Source organism: Acomys russatus, chromosome 20 (genome assembly GCF_903995435.1).
Source record: "Acomys russatus chromosome 20, mAcoRus1.1, whole genome shotgun sequence".
In the NCBI taxonomy this organism is placed as follows: domain Eukaryota; kingdom Metazoa; phylum Chordata; class Mammalia; order Rodentia; family Muridae; genus Acomys; species Acomys russatus.
This window is the reverse complement of record NC_067156.1, coordinates 64313128-64329582: the sequence shown is the minus strand read 5'-3', so window position 1 is coordinate 64329582 and position 16455 is coordinate 64313128. Positions and strand designations below refer to the sequence as shown.

Below are 16455 nucleotides of genomic sequence, written 5' to 3'. Positions count from 1 at the left end.
TGCTATTCCATGAAGGTTTTGGGGGAAACATTTCCCTTTCTCTAGGAGGGAGTGAGAAGCTCCAAATTGGTGTAGAAATACAAAAGTTTGACCCTTGACTTCCAGTGTCAGCCACTCTGTTGTCTCTGAGCCTTTGAGAGTGCCAAAGACCAGACTTAGATTCCTGAGAATCCAGCACAACCTGTCTGTTTGTAATCCTGGAACATAGGAGACAGAGTTCAGGATCCTTGTGATCTAGCTACCCATACTAGCTGAAATAGTGAGTTCCGGGTTCAGAAAGAGACCCTACCTCAATATATACTAGTTTATGGATTCTGGGGAATGGAGGAGAATTATCATTACTCCATGTTAAGGATATTTTGTATACATATTTGTATGCGTGTATGTGTATATGTATGCATGTAGGCACAGTATAGTATATCTGTATAATTGAAATTACATCAAGTGTTATTTTTCCCTCCCCACATTCTCCCACCGATTTCTCCTCTTATCCCAATACTTTACTTATCACTCCACCCTGTTTTCCCTTCCCTGCTTACACAGCATCTGTATTCTACTGTTCTGCTTCTACCTTCTACCTGTCATCTCTTTCTGCTTTGCTGGCTTCTTCAGTTACTCCAAGTTAAACATGCAAACGTTAAGATTCACAGTTAGCATCAACATGAAAAAGAAAGCTTGCAGTGTTCATCTTTTGAAGACTGGATTATCTCAGTGATATACTTTCTAGTTTCATCTATTTAACTGCAACTTTCGTGATTTAATTCTTTTTACAACTGGATAGTGCTTTATTGTGTATATTTACCACATTCTCGCTCTCTATTTGTCAGTTGATAGAAATCTAGGGTGCTTTTACTTCCTGGCTATTGTGAATAGAGCGATGAGAAAATGTCTCTGTGGTAGTAAGTGTATAGAATATTGTGGTATAACTGGATCATTACAGTGGAAATTTTTGGTGTCTTAAAAAAACCCAGTTATGTTATGTGATGATGATTTTGTTTTAATCCCAGGTGTGGGATGTGGAGTTGCTTCAGTTTGCCCACAGCAGTAGCTGACTATGGTTTTCTTCTGCTCTGAGAGGGTCAGGATCTTTGCCAGCTGCAGATAGTTTAATTCTGCAGACTCTGGAGAGAGGATAAATGCCAGAGCCCATAGAGAAACAGGAGCACTTTGAAGAAGAAGAAGAAGAAGAAGAAGAGGAGGAGGAGGAGGAGGAGGAGGAGGAGGAGGAGGAGGAGGAGGAACCACTATTACTGCTGGCTTGTTGGTCTACTGAACTGCTGGATATTCTGATGAAGAAGAAGACTGGACTTTCCCCCAAGAAACCCAACCTCCCTACGCAGCAGGAAGTAGCCCATAGAGGTCTGCAACTCTTTTCTCCTCTAACCTTCTTTCTCTCCTACGTAGTGTTGTGGGGTTGGAAGAGTTTCGAGGGATATAAGGGTTGTAAGAGAAGCAGAGAATAAGAATCCAATAAAATAGGTCAAACAAATACGTTAACAGGTCATATATTAAGTCTGCTCTTAGATTTCCGAGGGATATCCACATTAATTTCCACAGTGGATACAGTTTCCATTCGCATCAATAATATTGCCTTTTCCCCCCACATCTTTACCAAAATTTGTTGTAATTTTTCCCCACAAACTTACCCATTATGGCGGAGATAAGATGATTCCTAAATAATTTTAAATTTGCATTTTCTTGATCACTCGGGTTGTTGACACTTTTAAAGGTATTTCTTGACTACTTTTATTTCTCCTTTTGAGAACTCTGCTTCTACTGAGTTGTTTATTTTTCTTAATGCTTTGTTTTTAGGGGCTTATGGATATTAATTTTCTATTGGATGTGTATCTGGCAAGGATTTCTTCCCAGTTTGTGGATTTGTATCATTTTTACTCAATTGATTGTTTCCTTTGTACACAGAAGGTTTTTAGTTTCATGACGTCCCAGCTGTTGGCACTAATTCTTGAGCAAATAGAGTCCCATTCAGAAAGTCCTTTTCTGTGCTTATATCTCATGTGATACTCCCTAGGTATTCTCTTAGTAGTTTTGGAGTTTGGGGTTTCACTTTTAATCCTTTGATCGATTTGAAGTTGATTTTTGTACAAGGTGAGAGATAAGACTCTAATTTCATTTTTCTACTTAAGGACATTCAGTTTTCCCAGCACTGCTTATTGAAGATGTTGGCTTTTTTCCAGTATGTATTTTTTTGGCATCTCTGTTGACTATCGGGTGACTGTAATTGTGTGGGTTGAAGTATGGGTTCTTTGTTCTCCTCCATTGGCCTGCATTTCTGTTTTTGTACCAGTACTGTGCTATTTTTGCTACTATAGCTCTGTGTATAACTTGAAACCTTGTTTGGTAATCCATCCAGCATTATTCTTTTTACTCAGGGTTGTGTTGCCTATCTGGGGTCTGTTATAGTGTCACATGAATTTTGTTATTTGCTTTAATGTCTCTGTGTCAAATGTATGGGGACTTTATTTAGGACTGCTTTGAATCTGTAAGTAGTTTTTAGTAGTATAGTGATTCTCACACGATTAGTTTTTCCAACCCATGAGCACTGGGTTTCTTTTTTTTTTTTTTTTTTTTTTTTTACACATTTTAATATCTCCCCAATTTCTTCATGGATTTAAAGTTTTCACTGTTGCTTCCTTGGTTAGGTTTATTTGTGAGGATTTGAGCAGGCATCACTGCTGTGTTTTGTTTGTTTGTTTTGTTTTGTGGGTTTTTTTTTTGTTTTTTTTGTTTTTTTTTGCTTTCATTTCTGTGTTTTCTTTCTTAGCACATATATATACACACACACACACACACACAAAGGCTACTGATTTTTGCAAGTTAATTTTGGGTCCTGCCACTTTGCTGGAAGTGTTCATGATTCTAAACGTTTTCTGGTGAAATTTATCAGGTCTCTAATATATAATATCATGTTATCTGATTTCCTCATCATTTGACTTCTGTTACTATTTGTATTTTTTCAATTTTTCTCTTTTTTTTTTTTTTTTTTGCTTTAGATAGTTCTTTGGACACTATATTGAAAAGGAGTGAGTATAGTGAACATCCTTGTGTCATTCCTGATTTTTTTTTTTGTATTTTCAATTTACATTTATTCCAGAGGAAGTTGATCTTCCATTTCCAGAGGCACTTGAATTTGGAAGGTGACGTATACATTATGCCCATCCCACCCACCAATGCCCCCATGCCCATTCCCTGCTCATCTATTTCCCTCAGATCTTTTTTTCTTTTTCTGGTTTGCTCCCCGTCATTGAGTAGATGGTTTATGGAGTTGTCACCAAGAACATGTGAAATAAAGAATATGGTTGTCTTGTTTGTAACCATTGACTTCTAGGGTTTGACGGGACCTATTCACAACATTTGTACTCAGGAAAAATAATGCCAAAATTCATGTAGTGACTTGGCCAAGACAGTCATTCCTGATTTTAATGAGATTACTTAACATTTTTTCCATTTGAGATGATATTGGCTGAAGCTTTGTCATATATAACCTTGATTATGTTGGGGTATGTTCCCTCTAGTGCAAATCTGCCTGGGACTTTTATTATGATAGCATGTTGGATTTGTCAAAGGGATTTTCTCCATATATTAGGATGACCAAATGATGGTTGTGTTTAAGTCTATTTATGTTACTGATTCCATTTATTCACTTCTGTATGTTGAACCATTCCTTTATCTACATGATAATGCAACTTGATGATGGTGGATACTCTTTGATGTAGATGTGCATTTGGTTTACAAGTTTTTTTTTCCTGTTTTTCCTCAGAATTTCAGTCATCCAATCCTTTCTTCACATTTATAAAATCATAATTTATTCAGATTACATCCCGATTGTTATCACCTCACTTGTATCTTCCCATTCCCACCCTCCCTCCCTCTTTGGCCTTATTCTCCTCCCCTCAACCTCTGACAAAAGGGGACCTCCTCTCCCACCATATGATCACAGCCTATCAGGGCCCATCTGGATAGCCTGCTTCCCCTTCCTCTGTGTGCTGCTGGGCCTCCTCACCAAGGGGAAGTGTTTACAAGTATTTCATTGAGAACTTTTGTATCTGTTTTTACCAGGGGTATGGCCTGTAGTTTTGTTGTTATTGTTGCTATGTCTTTATCTGTCTTTGGTATTAGAGTATCATTGGCTTAATAGAAGGAGTTTGTTACTTATATTTCTATTTTTTGGAATAAATTGAGAAGTATTTGTTGTAGTCTAGGCTTGGGCTCTTTTTAATTGGGAAAATTTTTATTGTTTTTTCAGTGTCATTGTATATTACAGGTATGTTTAATTTGTTGACTTCTTCTTCCCCTAACTTTGGTGGTTCAAATGTATTCAGAAATTCATACATATCTTTTAGGTTTTTCAAACTTAATTGAGTATAGGTTTTTAAAATAGTCCCTTATGATTTTCTGAATTTCTTTGGTTTCTGTTGCAATGTTTTCCCTGTTCATCTCTAATTAGTTCATCTCTATTAGTTCAGGCCTTCTCTTTCTGTCTCTCTTTTTGTTAATTTTGCTAATGTTTTTCCATCTTGTTTATCTTTAAAAAAAACTCACTCTTGTTTTATTGCTTTTTTGTATTATTTTTGGTTGATTATTTTTACTAATTAATTTCTGGCCATTTTTCTTATTTCTTTCCATGTACTGTCTTATGGATCTGGTTTATTCTTGATTTTCTAAACACTTGAGACACATTCTTAAGCTATGTATCTGCACTCTATCTGATTTTTTAAAATTAGAAACTTGGTACCCTTAACTTTTCCTCTTAGCACTGCTTTCAATTTGCTCAGAGGTGTGGTATGCTGTGTTTTATTGTCATTTGGTTTAAGTGATTTTTTCCTTCTTGATTTTTTTCTTTGACCCATTCATCATTCAGTAGTATGGTGTCTAAAATCCCTATGTTTGATCCATTTTTAATGATTATTTTCCTACGGTTTTGAATTTGATTGAATTGCAACTAGTTACTTTCCTTTTGTATATATTTTGAGATTTGCTTTGTGTCCCAATATGTGGTCTATTTTGGAGAAACTTCCATAGACTGTGAGAAGAATGTGTGTTCTGTGGTGTTTGTGTGAACTATTTTGTAGGTATCTGCTATGTTCTTTTTATTTATAATATCACTTAACCCTAATGTTTCTCTTTATCTGTTTATTTTTTATTTAATGGTCTGGCCATTTGAAAAAGTCAGGTATCAGAATCACTTGTGTTGAGGTTAATCTATGTCTTGAAACCAAGGGTACATTATTTTTATGAAATTATCTGTGCCTAAGAATATATATATATATATAGGATTGCAGTGTTTTATTGGTTGATTGTGCCCATGATTAGAAGGGTCATTATTTATCTCTTCTGATTAATTTTTGAAGGTGAAAATATGAAATCTCTGAAGCAACCTAGATAGCCTGACTAGTTTAAATGATGAGTTCCTAATTCAGCACAAGACCCTTCCTTGATTATATGAGCTGGAAAGCAATCACTGAAGACAATCAATGACATCAACTTCCACCTCCACAATACACAACTACACACACATATGCTCACACATATGCAAATAGACATATATACATTCACACATATATATGCAAAAAAGACTATGCTGAGACTGTGCGTATAAATATAATAGATATCATACGCATGTCCTAGGTTACAATGTAAAATGTTTTCTTTTTCTGAGTTACATTTGAAGAATTTTGAAAGTATTGAGAGAAAGGTCTTTCACACTGTCAAGCTGTGAGTCTACAAAATGGCAGAAGCAATTATACACTAGTGTAAGGTTTACAGCTAGTGATGAGATTCACTTAGTTTCTCTACTAAACCAAAATTGACTTTAAAATTTGTTTGTTTTTAGGTTTTTTTGTTTTTGTTTTTTTTTGTGTGTTTGTTTTGTTTTGTTTTGTTTTGAGTTAGAGACAGATCTTTATTTAAAATTCTACCAAGTTAACGTTTTCCACAAACTCCTGGAGCAGAGACCTTCACAGGTTTTACAATCTTTTGTTAAGTTGATGCCTTCGTGGGGGCCTTGGCAGCAACCATTGCTGTCTTCTTTGATGCCTGCTTAGCCTTTTTGCTTCCCAGGCAGCCCAGATAGCCTGCTCTCGCTGAGCTTTCCTAACTTCCGGTTTCTGATTGCTCTTAGCCATGTATTGGCAAGAGATGCACCAGTGATGGCCCGCTGGAATTCAACTGCACGGTGGGTTCTTTTCTCTTGAATTTCTCCCGACTGTCCCTTGTGTTTTCTTCTACAGAGGACAGTCCAGTTTATCTGCCGAGGATTCCTTTTGGGAAGGAATGTGGACTCGCATTTTGCATTAGGAAACTGGAAAACCTCCTCGTCAATGCCGCCACTGTCAGGGTAGATCTTGTACCCGCCGAAACTGCGCAACTCCGCCTTCGTGGTGCTAGCTGTTGGCCTGTTGGAGGGAAGATGGCAAAGAGAAAGAAAGAATCATGGTAAAACACCTCATGACTTCAAGGTAATATTAAGAAACATTTTAAAGAACAAATTGCTTCAGTTCCTGAAAGGAATGCTGTTGTAAATAATCTGAATTTATTCCGTGTTCTAACCCGATTAACCAACTCAGTATCTTTGAAATAGACCTAACCCAGGAGTGTTTTCTGCTGTGTTGGCTTAAAAAGAGGCAATCGATGCGGAGTTGATTCTCCTGTGCCTTGTGTGCTGTCAGCTGCCTTCCCAAGCTGTGCTTCATACCTAACAGGAGGGCTGCTCTCCAGAGCTCCACTGTTTGCGTGGCTGATAGAATGTCCTTGAAATAACTCATAAACCAAGAACCCATTTAAATCAGAGCCCAGTAAATACTACATACTAGGAGTGCAGAGGCTGCAAAGATCGGAGAAAGAATGGCTGTAAGATAGATTCGGGTTAGGCTTGGGCTAATCATGAATTGTGAACGGGTTTTTAGATATCGGTCGCAAATAGCACCTCATGCCCAAACAACCTAAGTTCCCAGATGGGTATGTGGCATATACCTTTTATCCTCCATCATATATATTCTAAAAAACAAAACAAAAAAGGCAGACCGTGACACTGCCATCTGTTCCGTCCAGGTTTTTATTCTGGGAGTGAATCAGAGACGTGAAATTTTCATTGTACTTAAAAATATGATTGAATCTTAGATTATTGGTTACCGTTCACATTCAGTTACTCTATTTCAGACCCCGTGGTGTGCATCAGTCAGATCAATAGATAGGGAGCTGCACGATCAATAAACCCTCCTCCCTATCCTAACGTTTTAGCCAGTTGCTGAGAACTGGCGTGACCCAGGAAGAGACGCCTATTGATGAAAACCGATAACAAGAAAGTTTCTTAAGCAGGAAAACAAACCGCCAACAAGGAACACATTCAAGGTCAAAATGGGGTCAGAATAAGATTCAATCTCGCCAGAGGACGTGTTCTGGAATAGGCTGGTGGTTATGTTTGTGACTTTTTTTTTTTTTTTTTTTTTTTTTTTTTTTTTTTTTTTTTTTTTTGCGAGTCCCATTGTGCTGCCTTTTCTTAGCCGTGACTCAGCAAATCCATTTCTGAGGCAGCCTCCAGGCACTTTTCCCTGCTAATGGGTTTCTGATGAAAATGCTGACGCACTCCTAAGTGGCTCTGAGCCTCTCCGCTGCTCTACAGAGATGAGTGCGTCATTTCCCCCCAGAACAATGCGTCTCATTCATTGCTTGAAGTGTGACCATTCATGTTGAAAATGAAATTCCGAAGAGCAGCCCGCTAAGGGAAATTACTCGGGGCTACTCATTTAAAGATCTTCCTATCTTTTGTGGCTCTCAATTAAGGCTCCCAAGAACCTCTCCAGGGTAAAGTGGTACAACCTAAGCATTGAGAGCCACAGAGAAATGAAAACTAAGGGACTGTAGGAACTTTTCAAAGTCTTTTACCCTGGGGAATAGCTAGCATCGATTGTAACCAGAACACTAAATAGCCTGATGTAATGGAAAGACCCACAGGCTTGACCATCAGAAAGCCTTGGGGCTGATCCACTCCTGTCCTGCAGCTCCTAGGCACTTTGGGGGGGAGGGCAGTTTAGACATGTGTGTATTAGTAGACGCGGGAGAAATAACGTAGCCCAAACACATTTTGTTAAAGATACAAAGCCAGAAGGTATCCAAAGGGAAATGCAATAACTGGCTTCATGAATCAGCACGGATAGTTTGCTGTTTGACACCATTTTAATAAATGATTCAGATGTCAAAAAGTTAAGGTTTTTTGGGACCTTTGGTCTAGTATTGAAACACAATCATGAAATCGGTAAATTTAACTTTCTTAAACTATTTAAAACATTCTACATAGTTGGTAATATATGATATATATCTCAGAATAACCTATTTTATATATTTTAAATATTTTATAAATATTTATAATATATACTTGTAAGTATAAAAATTATAATTATATTTTATATATTTTAAACTTTTTATATATTTATCAAAGGTACACATAAATTATTATCTTGAAAATTGTTTCCCTGTGTGTAGACTTTTTTCTAACTTTATTTTATATTTCTCTTCCTGTAACTCAGTCTTACTCCATTAGTAGTCTTTATCTGATTAATATAGTGTCCATTTGTCCCTTTCCCTCTTATGCTCATTTGTAAGTTATGCAATTTATTTCTGTCCTTGTAGGAGCTATCTCTGCCTTTTGATACTTCTATTCATTATTATTTCTCAAACACGAATGCAAGGAAAGCCTTTACTCAGTGTGCTTCACTGCTCTGGAGATGCCCCAACCCTGGCTTTCGTGCTGTTGAGACTTCAAATTTCAATGCTGATTGTTTTCAAAATAACAGTTCATTTATTTCCTGATTTATGTAAACACATGTATATTTTTATACACACAATATCTGGTTTCTTGTCAACTTTTTCAAATCCTACCCCTGAATTGTGAATTTTTTCTTTATGAGTTATGTCCTTTGGTCGTTCCTTTAGCAAAGATCTGAGTGCTAAACTCAGTCCTTCAATGGCTACCGAGGCTTCATTTTACATTTTCTAAAATGCACTGAAGTCTCTTTTGACAATTATTTTCCTACAGGGCTTGAATAAGGTCTTTGATTGGTGAAAAGTGAGCTGTCACCATGATTACTGTTCTTTTTGAACAACTGTCTCATCTAGTGGGACTTACTGACTTTTTTCTATTGTTGCATCCATGTGTGGACTTATTTTCTTTCTTCCATTGTCTGTGCACATGGTCTCTCATAGAAAACCTCCTGTTGCTTGAATTCTAGAAAATAACAGACATTACCTCTCTTAGCCCTTCTTTCTTATTAGGTATGTTTTTTTCTTATTATTAAACACGTGTTGATTCCCACACATTCTTAACTCTTCTCTTAAGTTTCCTATCACTGCATCACTTTTTAACCTGGGGAATTACCTCAGTTCTCTCTACCTTTTGTTTCTTAATGGCTTTGGTTATATCAGGCTAGTATTTAACTTCCTTTTGAATTTCCCACTTTCATCTTTGATATCCTGAAGAATCCAAAGATAAATAGAAAACAAAACAAACAAAAAGAACTTCTTTTCTATCTTTCCCATTATTTTGAGTTCCTTCTGTAAGAATTCACTCATCTTTAAATTTTCATGTTTTCTATGGAGTTTCTCCTGTACTCCCCTCTTTGAGGACCACTTTGTGATCACGTCATTTTACATCTCCTGGTTGTCTGCATTGACAGAAAGTCTTATCTTAGCAATTTAATGGATGTTTCCCTATCTCAGACGTGACAACACCATTTTCTATGTTTGTGCCTGCATACTGTATCCTGAGGTCCAGCTTCATGCGACAACCTTAACACTGATGCTGGACTTTGGCAGGCAAGGAGAACAGTCCTAGCCCAGTGAGTAACTCAAATCTATCCATTTGAAAGCACAGCTCAACCATTTCATTTAGTCTCATATAGTCTCATCTCATTAGTACCATGGGGCTTCAGTCTTTGCCCATGCCTGTAGATTTCCTTTGTTTTATTTATATTAAATTTTAATTATTTATTTTAAAACATAAGGTTATTGTAATATTGTGCTTGATAGTGGAGAGTTATTCAATAGGAACTCTTCCTCTACAGTGTCGTCTCTTCATTTATCAGGCAAGAAAACTAAATCCCAGAAAATAGAACAGTTTGCTCAAGGCGCAACCCAATTTATATTAGTGTACATATTATGAGGCAGTTCATTATTTATTTAATCATTTCTTTATATCATGTGCACCCACTACTTCATTTTGCTTACCAAGTTGTTCCAACTCTGGCAATTGGGAGCTCTTGATATATCTTTGACATACTCATTTTATATTTATATGCAGGTGTGTGTGTGAGTGTGTGTGTCTCTGTGTGTGTCTGTGTGTGTGTGTGTGTGTGTTTAAATTCACTTTTTCATCCTCCCTCACTTTCTCTCTTTCCCCTTCCCTTCTCCCCCCCCCCCCTTTCTTTCTGGCTGTGTGAAAGTTTCTTGGCACATTGTATACATTTTCTGTCCCAGACTACAAATCATTAATTTGTCTGAAGAGCCCAGAGTTCTTTCAGTAAGTACATCATTGACTAATAGGAAATGTTGAATTAAGTTCAACATAAGTAGATATTATTTTCTGGATTCTTCCTCATTTGGTGTTCTTCTTTAAATTTGACAAGAATGCTAAGAATAGATAAAAGGCTTCATGAAATCATAGGGTTTCTTTGAAAAGAGAGGTCTTCAAAAGGGCATGTTACCCTGGAAAAAAAGTAGGAAATGCAGTGAAGGTAACACCATCTTTCTTTGCAGGTTGAGACCACATAATTGTTTTAAAGATGGGATTACTATTGAACTATACTTGGGAAATTCATAAATACATGAGCAAATTAAATTGGAAATATACTAAATTTGTTTATTTTTCTTTTTTACCTCCTACGTATATACTAAATTTAAAGAAATAGACTTCTCTCTAATCAGAGCCAAGGGGAATACCACAGCAACTTTTAATAAGCTACTGTTGCTAGTTTAAACAAAGAACCTAAAATGTTTATTGTTGCAATGTATCTCTCATTATGCACCCAGTCTCCAAAGCCTTGCTTATTTACAAGTCTCCACAACAGACTGGTTGCCGTAGATATAGCAAAAGCCCAAAGGACAGCTTGCTGAACCATTGGGAAAACAATTCCATTTCCAAAGGTAAGGAATAGATATTAAAGTATAAAAGACACTCGGTCTTAGGATAAAGTCATAACTGATATAAGGTCTTCAGAATAAAGTCCAAGTTTCAGGTAAATCTAGGGATCAATTATGCAATGTCCAAAGGGAACAGTGAATACAAGTGGGTCTCAGTGTCTTGCCTGTGCTTACAGCAACTATGTGCATGTCAGTGTTGGGGAATAAAGACTTTTTTGAGATAATGATAATGAAGGTGACATGAAGGTGATGAAGGCAAATCATCTAGGCTCCTCAGTTTCAGTTGCTTCAGTCCGAAAGTAGCTACAGTTGGCCATTTCACTCCAGGCCTCTTTCAAAGATAAAGCAGTCAGCCCCCACCAGAAGGCTTTTTTTGGGCCTTTGAAGATCTATTTTTATTGTTTTTAACTGTGTGTGTGTGTATGTGGTGTGTGTGTGTGTGTTGTGTTGTGTGTGTGTGTTGTATGTGTGCGATGTGAGAGGGGTACGGGTGGTGTGTGTGTGTGTGTCCATATGTGTGTATGTGTGTGTGTGTTGTGTGTGTGTTGTGTGTGTGTGTGTGTATGTGTTGTATGTGTGTGTTGTGTACGGGGTGTGTGTGTGTGTCTGTGTGTGTTCAGTTTCTTTCATCTTATTTTATTTTCCCACCTGAAACATACAATCAGGTACACTCATGTCCTGACATTCAAGATCTCCAGTGGAGTTTTCCACCCTAGGAGGCCAGGTTGTGAGCTTCCTTATCTCCTATCAGTTTGAAGACAAAAAAAATGTCTTATGAACATATGATTTGTAAAAATTTAACCTCTCAGTAATGTGTAAAAAGAAGGGTGGAAAGGAGGAAACAATGTGGTGCGAAGGGAGGCCAAGCAGAACCAGAGTGGCCACGGGATGCACAGTCCTCCAATGGCTCAAGCCCGAGGACGGAGATGGGTTGTCTTGCTACCTAATGAGAGGCAAATCCTCCAATGAGAACGCCCTCTGGTCCTCACATATCACTTGGCCACTGAAGGAGAACAAGATGTTGATGAGATTAGTACTTCAAAAGCAGGTCTTCCAGAATGACAAACTCTCTGTAGCGCAGAGTGGCTGAAAACGAGAGGAAAGACACAGCTGACCAGGACAGCAGGCATTGGTACACTCACTTGTCTTCTAGGCTGGCTCTGTTTTCTGACTTGAATACTCAAGGAAGGCTGCAAGATCATATGTAAGGTGGTCTCTGTAACGGCATCAGCTACACAACGTCATCTGTGCAAAGCTCAGGGGATGCGAGGTGAGGCTTCATTTCCTTTTGATAACGCTTGGAAATCCATCGGTTATGTTTGTTCATGGTGTAATCATTCGCCTTTAAACTTTTTCTTTTTTGCTTTACCTATCAAAGGCAGAATGTGTCACAGTATGTATATTGCATTTCTATATAATCATTTTCTTTAATTGAAACATTTGATGATTTTTTTTGCGACTAATGTAGTCTATGCATGCCTTTTGAGAATGAGTCTTTATAGTATGAGATTATACAGCTATTATTTCCTGTAGAGTGACTCCTTAGTTTGTCTTCAGGACCCTTTTATTCTCAGTCCAACCCTAATTTATAGAGTTAAAATAGTCATTTAAAATGTAGCCTTGTACAAGAAGATGATCTAATTACTCAGCCTTACCCTATCAACGTAATGAATTACAGAGCTTCCCCAGAGTATTTCACCTGGGAGGATGCTCATGTCAAATGCTGTAGATGAATTTTCCAGCAGCCAGTGTAGACATCAGAATATTGAGTGTTTAGTGCCATGATCTAAGAGTTATTTTTACACAGCTCAAAGAGCAAGTGTTAATAATTCATATTTCTTTCTCTAGTGCTGGAAATATGCATTATATTGGAGAAGCTTTTATATACATAAACTGTACAATGTGTGATAATGATATATTTAATATTCATACAAATAATAAGCAAATTGTCATCTAGTTGTGATTACTTTAGAAAAATAATTAACAAATCTAAAGCAAATCCTCAAAGGATTCAAATGAATTTCTGGAACAGGGAAATACCAACTTCTTGTGTGTGTGTGTGTGTGTGTGTGTGTGAGAGAGAGAGAGAGAGAGGAGAGGAGAGAGGAGAGAGAGAGGAGGAGGAGATGAGAGAGAGAGAGAGAGAGAGAGAGAGAGAGAGAGAGAGAGAGAGAGAGAGAGAGAGACAGAGAAGAGAGAAGTCAGTATACCAGTATACCTGCAAGTGTGTGCACGTACATAGGCAGACCAGAGGACTATGTCAAGTGTATACCCCAGTCATGGTCAACCTTATTGTTTTTGAGACAGAATCTCCCAATGAGCTTGGAGCTCCTGAGTTAGTCAGACGGGCTGGTCAAGTAGGCCCCATGTTCCTCCTGTGCCTACCTTCCCTGCTGTTGAAAATCCCTGCTGTGTGTGTGTGTATGGCTGGTGATAAAACTGAAGTCCTCATTCTTGCATGGTAAACACTTTGCCAGTTGAGGCAGAATCCTATCCTCAAATATCAACTTCTTGAGGCTCCTGTTAGTTAAACAAGGGAACATATTTAAACCTCAATCTGTACCTCTGCCTGGAAATCTATTCCAGTTCTGAAGCCTAATTGGATGTCTGTGAGGTGAAAACATTCTTGAATATCTGATTGTATGCTCCGTCTTCACTGTGGCGTAGTTGTTAAGTGGCTACATGCAGCTTTCTGTGTACTGTGAACCATGAGACCGGTTTGATTAACAGTTGGACTTTGATCTTTATGATATCATTGCATGCTGCTGTGTTTAGATTAAGTATAATTTTAGGCTTAAAGGTAAGCAGAGTGATCACGTATACCTATTTTGGCCTTTAAATAACATTCCCAAGAGTAAAACAGGTCCTGTAAACGTATTATGGTTGAAAAGCTTGTTAAGTTTCATTAACAACCAAAGAAAGTATATCAGTCATTGCCTTATATTTGGGCTAACTGGCAAATGTCAAGGGAAATTTTATTTGGGCACTAAGCTGTGATGTGATTTTATCGAAGTCAAGTTCAACCATCTCATTTTCATAAAATTAAAGCAGCTTCCAAATTTTAACCTCTACTTGAGATTTAAAACTATAATTTCTAGGGAAGGTACCTACCCAAATGGCTTTCTAACAGTTGCCCTCGCTTTATGTCACTGTCTATACTAACATTTCATGAAAAGACATCATGGAACCGGGATGGAATTAGTCAGTGGGAGTGTCTGAGGAGACACAGGCCTTGTGCGGCTGCTTTCCTAGACTTACTCAAAAGCCTACACAGGAAATATATGCATTTAGTCACAATCCTGGCCATGATTATGCTGTGAAACTAGGTCAGAGTATCCACTCGGTGCTGGGCAGGGAACACATGGAAAGGGCTTCTGTCTGTATCCTAGCATCCCAAGTATAGTGATGGCCTGACCATCCTGCAGCAGCAGCAGCTGTTGGATTGTAAAGAGGTTCAGAGATCAGCATCATCGTCCCTTTGCTGATGGGTGGTATCCTTACTCCAGCTGCTTAGAGGCGATTGAGGTATGATTTGTACAAGTATCGGCATATGAACGTTGAGCCAGTGATCACTAAGAGCAGGGTGCACTGTTCTTTTTATCAATTATCTGACAGAGAATCTTTAACGATTTCATGCTGTAAGTTGCAAAACATTTTATTAGAGTCAACTCTAAATTGTCTGGGGATGGAAGGAGCTGAAAGAGCTGGACATCCACGTTTGTTGAACAGAGCAATACAATGAGGACTTCCGAGGGTTAAACACAGAAGGAGGGAAAAGGTCACTGCTGTTGTGGTGCTGATGAGTCTTGATGAAAAAAGTAGATTGAGGAGGTGCAGTTCAAAGACATACCGCTCAAGGCTTACACTGCTTGCACGGAGTCTAAAATTCCACCAGTACAGAACACATTCAGGGGGGTTAGAAACCTCTTGAGTCTTTCTCCTGTTAGTATGGAACAGTCCCATGGAAGATGGGATGCTTCAAAGGACACAGGCTTACAGGGAAGATGCATGGCTGGACTTGTTCTGGAATCTATTAGCTTTTATTCAGAAAATAGAGTGAGCATTTCACATGAGCGAATTCCTCCTATTTCTGCAAAGAAAGCTGCCACAGACACCTACACTCAGTACAAGAGAGGGTGCTCAGGCAGTTCTGAGGTACTGAAGGGTTCAGAGGAGGATTCGTGGGTCAGCTCACTGGTCTGAGTAACAGAGAAGGTTTCTCATTAGAGTATGAGTTGACAACATGACTTGGAGAGAATGGTGGGAGGGACATAGAGGAGCAAAGTGCGTGGTTTCATCTGCACAGCGTCTGCACAGGTGACAATGAGGTCTTCAAACTGAAGTGGAGAAGACAGTTGTCCTAGTTGACGTGGTGGGGGAGTAGAGTCAAATTCTGGGCCTTGTCAGCATATTCTTGGTACTTGCTGTCAATGGCTGGAGCACTTGCTTTTCTGAAGACTGCAGTCTTAACACACAAACACACCACACACACACACACACACACACCACACTCAGAGCCCACAACAGATTTCAAATGGACTTTTGATCTACCCAGGTTAGCCGTAACCTATAATAGTTTATAATTTTGTTATTGCCTTTTATTCCAGCTTTGGGGGAATCTATGGACATGTGTTTTTAATTAATATTTATGGAAATTAATTTAGTATTTCCCAGGGGATATCCCTTTCTCAGAATTTCTATCTTTCAAAGAAATATTACATATTAAATGAAAAAATAATTTGAACTGTTGGGATCCTGTCTGAGAGAGCTCTGGGTGAAGGTGTGTGCATGAAAAAGAACTAAGGACATCTAGACAATATGATTTGTTATCAAGTCAATAAACTACAAACTGTGGGTGTTGGCAAAACAGAATTATGCTATCCTTTGGAGCCGTTACGTAAGTCAGGGTCTTTATGTGAACTCTAGTGTGTTCTGATCCAGTCAGTCAACAATTCCCATCTCATAGGAAACATATCATTCTCTAGGCTCTGAATGCCTGGAAAATGTGCTTCAGTCTAAGTATGCGTAGTAGATAATGTGTGAACTTTATGGTTTATTTTTCGGATCTGGTTGGTAAATAGCATGTACGTAAGTGTGTTCTACTGGTAAATAGCATGTAAGTAAGTGTATTCTACCTGCCAGTCTATGTCTGGAAACAGTGAAAAGGCTTTCCAGGCATCCAGCCTCAGGCAAGGAAGAAATGAAACATGCCACTAAGGATTCAGGCAACATTTCCTGATGGGAATATTATAAACCTTATGGAAGAAAAGATAGGAGAGTTGGTGGCAGGCAGAACAGAGAATG

General features: G+C 38.2%; 1 pseudogene; it reads right to left on the bottom strand.

Annotated features, from left to right (window-relative positions):
* Nucleotides 1-5940: 5940 nt before the first annotated feature.
* Nucleotides 5941-14622, bottom strand: LOC127204299 (60S ribosomal protein L24-like; annotated as a pseudogene).
* Between the last annotated feature and the right edge of the window lie 1833 nt (nt 14623-16455).